This window comes from Octopus bimaculoides, chromosome 7, assembly GCF_001194135.2.
Source record: "Octopus bimaculoides isolate UCB-OBI-ISO-001 chromosome 7, ASM119413v2, whole genome shotgun sequence".
Classification (NCBI taxonomy): domain Eukaryota; kingdom Metazoa; phylum Mollusca; class Cephalopoda; order Octopoda; family Octopodidae; genus Octopus; species Octopus bimaculoides.
In genome coordinates, this window is record NC_068987.1 from 103,864,774 (window position 1) to 103,871,050 (window position 6,277).

Here is a 6,277-nt window from a genome sequence, read left to right on the forward strand (position 1 = left end):
TATACGACAGGCTTCTTTCAGTTTCCGACTACCAAATCCACTCACAAGGCTCTGGTCGACCCGAGGCTATAGTAGAAGACAGTTGCCCAAGGAGCCACGCAGTGGGACTGAACCCGGAACCATGTAGTTGGTAAGCAAGCTACTTACCACACGTTAACGTTTCATGCTTTGGATTCAAATGCCGCCGCAGTCAGCTTTGTTTTTCATCTCTCCGGGTTCGATAAAATTAAAAAGTACCAGTCCTGTAACTGAGTCAAACGTATTAACCATTTCATCTCAAAAATGCTTGTCTTGTGCCTAAATAATAATAATAATCTTCTCTACTCTAGGCACAAGGCCCGAAATTTGGTGGGAGAGGGCCAGTCGATTAAATTGTCTCCAGTACGCAACTGGTACTTAATTTATCGATCCCGAAAGGATGAAAAGTAAAGTCGAACCCGGAGAGATGAAAAACAAAGCTGACTTCGGAGGCATTTGAACCCAAAGCATAAAAAAAAATTAAGAGAAATACTACAAAGCATTTTTTCGGACGCTTTAGCAATTCCGTTACCGCAATGCCTACAACGATAAATTGTGAAACGATCTTATTTACAAGGGAGATGACTCATAAATATTTAAGAGTTATTCCCCTTGCATGTTTATTTTTTATTAATATTTTATCTAATCTGAGATTCTACCTTGGAATTGAATCATGTACCATCACAGTAGATATATGTTACTCATTCAAAACGTATGTATAACATTAGTTTTTATTTTTAATAGTATTATATATTGTATAAGTATCAAAATATTTTATCCACCTATGATCTAGTAAATGAATCTATTCCATGACATCTTTATTAGTAACAGAACCTTCATAATGTAAAATACTATTTAAAAAAACATTTGTGAATATAACGTTATATATTTGTTTTGAAGGATTAACATAACTCTACTACGGTGATTTATATAGAGGTAAATACCCCGCAAGGGGGACTATGTTACAAAATAAATCTCATTTAGTGATTTTCCATCAGAGTATCTCGGACAGCCAATAAAATTTTCAGCTGACCCTCGTACGTACGTACGTACATACACTTCCTGCTTTATACCTATTATTACTGAAGAAACAGGATACATACCAACTCATCTGGAGCAAAGTATGCCTGAACTTCGGATGTTGGAAAGAGAATGCAAAATTTTTATTCATATGCTAGAATTGACCATGATATCTAAGACTGTAAAACTTGCAAAACCTTATGACTTAAAGCAGCATTTCTTAAACTTTTTTCATTCATGATCCCATTTCTCATCACGAAATTTTTCACGAGCCCAGGTATTAAATATGACACACCACATTAAATATTTTACGTTTGTGAAATAATATATAAACTGAAATTCAAATGTTTGGATTTAATTTTCGCGACCCCAGCATTTAGCTTCATGACCCCATTTGGGGTCGTGTTCCATAGTTTAAGAAGCGCTGACTTAAAGAATGATAGTTATAAGATAATTTCCTTCACAACTTTGCTATGTAGGTGGCCAGTCAAAATTTACTCTAAAATTAGAAAGAGAACACACACACACACACGTGTACGTCTGTACATATACACACACGTGTGTACAGGCTTAACCATTTCGCCAACAGTTTCGCTTTATCACGACGTTGATGTGGATTTGTTTTCACTATACGTCATGAGTAGGTGTCTTTAGCCATAGCATTGGGTCAACAAAGACTTGTGAACGAAACATGAAACTATAGGATTCCATTGACTATATATATATTAAATGGGGTGGGGTGAAAGAGCCAGTAGAGTATCAAAGAAAACTGAAATAGTTCTTTGGAGCATCGCCTTTTAGTCGAAAAAATCAACCCCAGAATTTATTCTTTGTAAGCCTACTAATTCTATCGGTCTTTTTTGCTGAACTGCCAGGTTATGGGGACGTAAGCACACCAACATCGGTTGTCAAGTGATGGTGGGACAGACACACACACACACAAATATATATACATATATTTATATAGAAACACACGACGGGCTTCTTTCAGTTTCCATCTACCAAATCCACTTACAAGGCTTTGGTCAGCCAAAGGCTACAGTAGAAGACACTTGCCCAAGGTGCCACGCAGAGGGATTGAACCTAAAACCACGTCATCGGGAAGCAAGCTTCTTACCCAACAGCCACGCCTCCTGTATTGACTTTAAGTTTTCTTCTTTACAATGTCAATAAAATATGTACCAAACACTGAGGAAGTGCTACAACACAGCCAGTCTTAAATAACTGAAGTATATAAAAGAACAAAATTTATATGTACAGAACATGATCATTTAGTCTTATTACTTGATCCCTTGCCAATAGAAAAAGAGCTGGTTTCTAACCTAGATCCAAAACTCGTTCATTGGAATTTTAAAAACGTCAACATGACAGTTGTACTGTATGTGTGGGTATGAGAAAGTATTTCGAGTCAGAGCAATTGCAAATCTGTATACTTTGTTTTATGTGTGTATACTGACACATGTACTTGCATGTCTAGACACAAGTATGAATGTTGTTTGTATATATGTATGTTTCTGGGGCTTTTTTTTTTTTATCTGAAATCTTCCTCTGAGGAAGGGGCTGGTTTCTAATAAAGATACAAAGCTCTAATGTTGGAATACCCTTTTATTGGAATTTCGACGCTTTCAACAGAGTATATAGATATATACGTATATATATTACACACACACATACAAATAATAGGAAGAAGACAGAAGATTCAACAATCTTTAAGGATTTGTTACAATTGGTTCTGTACCAACTCTACCTGCAACACCAATTTTTGCAAAAACTCGAAGTGAAGACTTATGTAAGGTTTGCGGCTTTAGACATTAGAGAGGTAATTCAGACTTACAAATATATATGTGTATATATATATACATATATGCACATATATATATGAATATACATATGTGTACACACTGGATGCACTCTCTTGCCTTCAAAAGCTTTCTCTCTCTCTCCACTTCTGGTCACTTTACCCATGTAACCACACACGTGCTTTTCTCCAACAATTCTTTTCCTTCTCTGCAGACCTTTCTTCTTCTTCCCAATTTCTGACAAAGATCCATGCTTGAAACATCACACACACCCTCTTTTTTTTTCTATCTTAAACTGAGCATCAACCTACATTCACTGCATATGTCCTTTTGACTCTTGTTGTTTTTATTCGTTTTCGATTTACCTATATGTTTGCATACATCCACGAAGATGCAAAGATATCAGTACATACATGGATCTGATCACATGCTAAGCTTTTTGAATGTTTTACATATTTTAACAGTGTGCTTAATAGCTTGTAGCTGTAATATCTTGATTATGCAAAAGGATTGGTTGGAGGTCTAACCTTCCAAGTTTTTTTTTTACAGGGCTTGATAAAACTGAAGGACTGCTGAAATAAATGTGTGAATATGAGAGGTGAATATGTTGCATAAAATCATAATTAATTGATCCTCGTGTATTTTCTTTTACCCAAAGCCAGGAACTTTTCAGTAGCCCCTTAGATATGTATATATCTGATCATTAGTCAGGGAATACTTTGAGAAGCTCCTTCCCAACTGAATTCAGAGAGAGAGAGAAGTGATGTCTATCATCAATAAAGGAGAGTGTGTCAAGTACCAATAGTTATGATACAATTTCTCATTATTTGAAATAATTTCTTGTTACATTTTCTTTTTCTTTTGTTACCCCTATCAAATTAAGCAGTTCCTTGAGGCCTGTTTCATTGCTAGTTGCTTGCTGTCATATTAACACTTACTTAGGTGGTGGTGAGCTGACAGAACTGTTAATATGCTGGACAAAATGCTTAGCAGCATTTCACCCATCCTTAAGTTCTGAATTCAAATGTCACCAAGAACAACTTCGCTTTTCATCCTTTTGGGGTCAATAAAATAAATACTAATTGAGTGCTGGGGAGGAGAGGGGAAAAATTTCAGGCCTTGTGCTTATAGTAGAAATGATATTAGTACTCACTTCTAATTATGAAAAATAAATCTTACTCTTAGATATTAAAAATAGGAAAACTGAATTTTGTTTATTCCTGAATATGTAACCAAGTAACAATGAAAGTGTTTTACTGAAAAGGACATTGCATAGTTTTCAAACTTCAGTTCATTTTCATAAAGTTCTAAGATATGTCTTCTAAGTCTGCAATCCTACCTGGTTTCATTGGTTAAACAAGGAAGGATTATCAGAGGGTATATTCTCTTTTACTCTTTTACTTGTTTCAGTCTTTTGACTGTGACCATGCTGGAGCACCGCCTTTAGTCAAGCAAATCGACCCCAGGACTTATTCTTTGGAAGCCTAGTACTTATTCTTTCGGTCTCTTTTGCCAAACCGCTAAGTTACGGGGACATAAACACACCAGCATCGGTTGTCAAGCGATGTTGGGGGGACAAACACAGACATACAAACACATACACACATACATATATATATACATATATACGACAGGCTTCTTTCAGTTTCCATCTACCAAATCCACTCACAAGGCATTGGTCGGCCCAAGGCTATAGTAGAAGACACTTGCCCAAGATGCCACGCAGTGGGACTGAACCCAGGACCATGTGGTTGGTAAGCAAGCTACTTACCACACAGCCACTCCTACTGTTCATACATTATTAAGAAAGTTCATTTAAGTTAACTGAATGGTTAACCTGCACTGAATTTGAACTCACAATAAGCCACTTTGTGACCCTGGCAGTGCTGGTACCATGTGATAAGCATCCAGTCTACACTGTAAAGTGGCTGGCGTTTGGAAGGGCATCCAGCTTTAAAAACCGTGCCATAACTGACCTCACCTGTGCTGGTGCCACATTAAAAAAACTCAGTCCACTCTGCTGGGTGGTTGGTGTTAGGAAGGGCATCCAGCCATAAAAACCATGCCAAAACAGACTAAGAAGTCTGTTGCTGTTTTCTGCCAGTCAGCTCCTCTCAAACCATCCAACCCATGCCAGCATGGAAGGCAGATGTTAAACGATGACGATGATGAAGAATCTATGAATAAATGGTCTATCTATTCCACTCGGTCACTGTACCAATACTAAAACAAGAAAAACAATCTGTAACTCGTAACGGGACAGCAGGTAACCCCTAAATATTTTGTGTCAATGTTGTTTTTCTAAAAATCAAGTCAACCCTGCATGAGAAGACCTCTTAGTAAAAGCATTCCAGCCATGACCATTCCGTCTTTTATCATGTATACATGTAAATAATAAACAATATAAAAGAATAAAAACACAAACAAAAGCAAATTTATTCAGCAGGTATTTCATCCTCCCAGCATTCCCTGAGATGTTTGACGTTTCTGTAATAAATAAATACCTTTTTTTTTTAAGAGACAGTTTCGCCCATTCGTCTGTTAACGTGGTAGTGCAATGCCTTCGAGGAGTTAAGTGAAATTGTGGCAAGTACTTCATGTAAAAAAAGTTCGTTTAATGAATGATGTAAGGGGAGTAACTCATAAAGAAGAGTTACTTCCCTTCAATAGATGTAAACAAAATATTTCCATTAGCCATCACGCGCACTCAATATGCTTCCCAATTACGTGGTTTCTGCTCAGTCCCTGCAGCTTGGGCAAATGTCTTCTGTAGACTTAGCCCCATGAAACTTGTGAGTAGATTCGGTAGACGGATACTGAAAGAAATCCATCTGTGTGCGTTCACTGTTATACAAACCATATAACTCGTTTCCGAACTGCCACGAAAATAGGTCTCGTCTTGGCTAGATATTACGTTGCTTGAAAACAAGGGTGAACGACAGGTAGAGCATCCAGCCATAGAAAATTTGCTTCAACGAATTGTTTTACTCGTGCAAGCATGGAAAAGAGGTCCTGATATTTATGATGATGTTGATGAAAACAATGATCTCCACACGCACACAAACAATATGCGTGCGTGTGTGTATGTGTGTACATATGGTTGTAGACTAGAGAAAAATATATTCATATTTTGTTGGACTCAAAGTCAAGGATTAAATGTATTGATACTATAACTTCTCACTGAGCTTTTCCATTCTATAAATCAGACCATTTTTCAATGAACTGATTGCCTCCAGCAAAGAGTACATACACGTGTGTATTATATTCATATATAATATCGTTAGCTGCATTTTTACACCTGTTTCCTGTGCTAGTGTGTGACTTGCCATGGTGGGAGGGGTGGGGGGGTCTTTCATTTCAGCATCCTGAGATTAACCTTTACAATTTCCCTCCATGTCTTCTGTCTACTTATATCGTTGTTTTAATGTCCACTTTTCTAT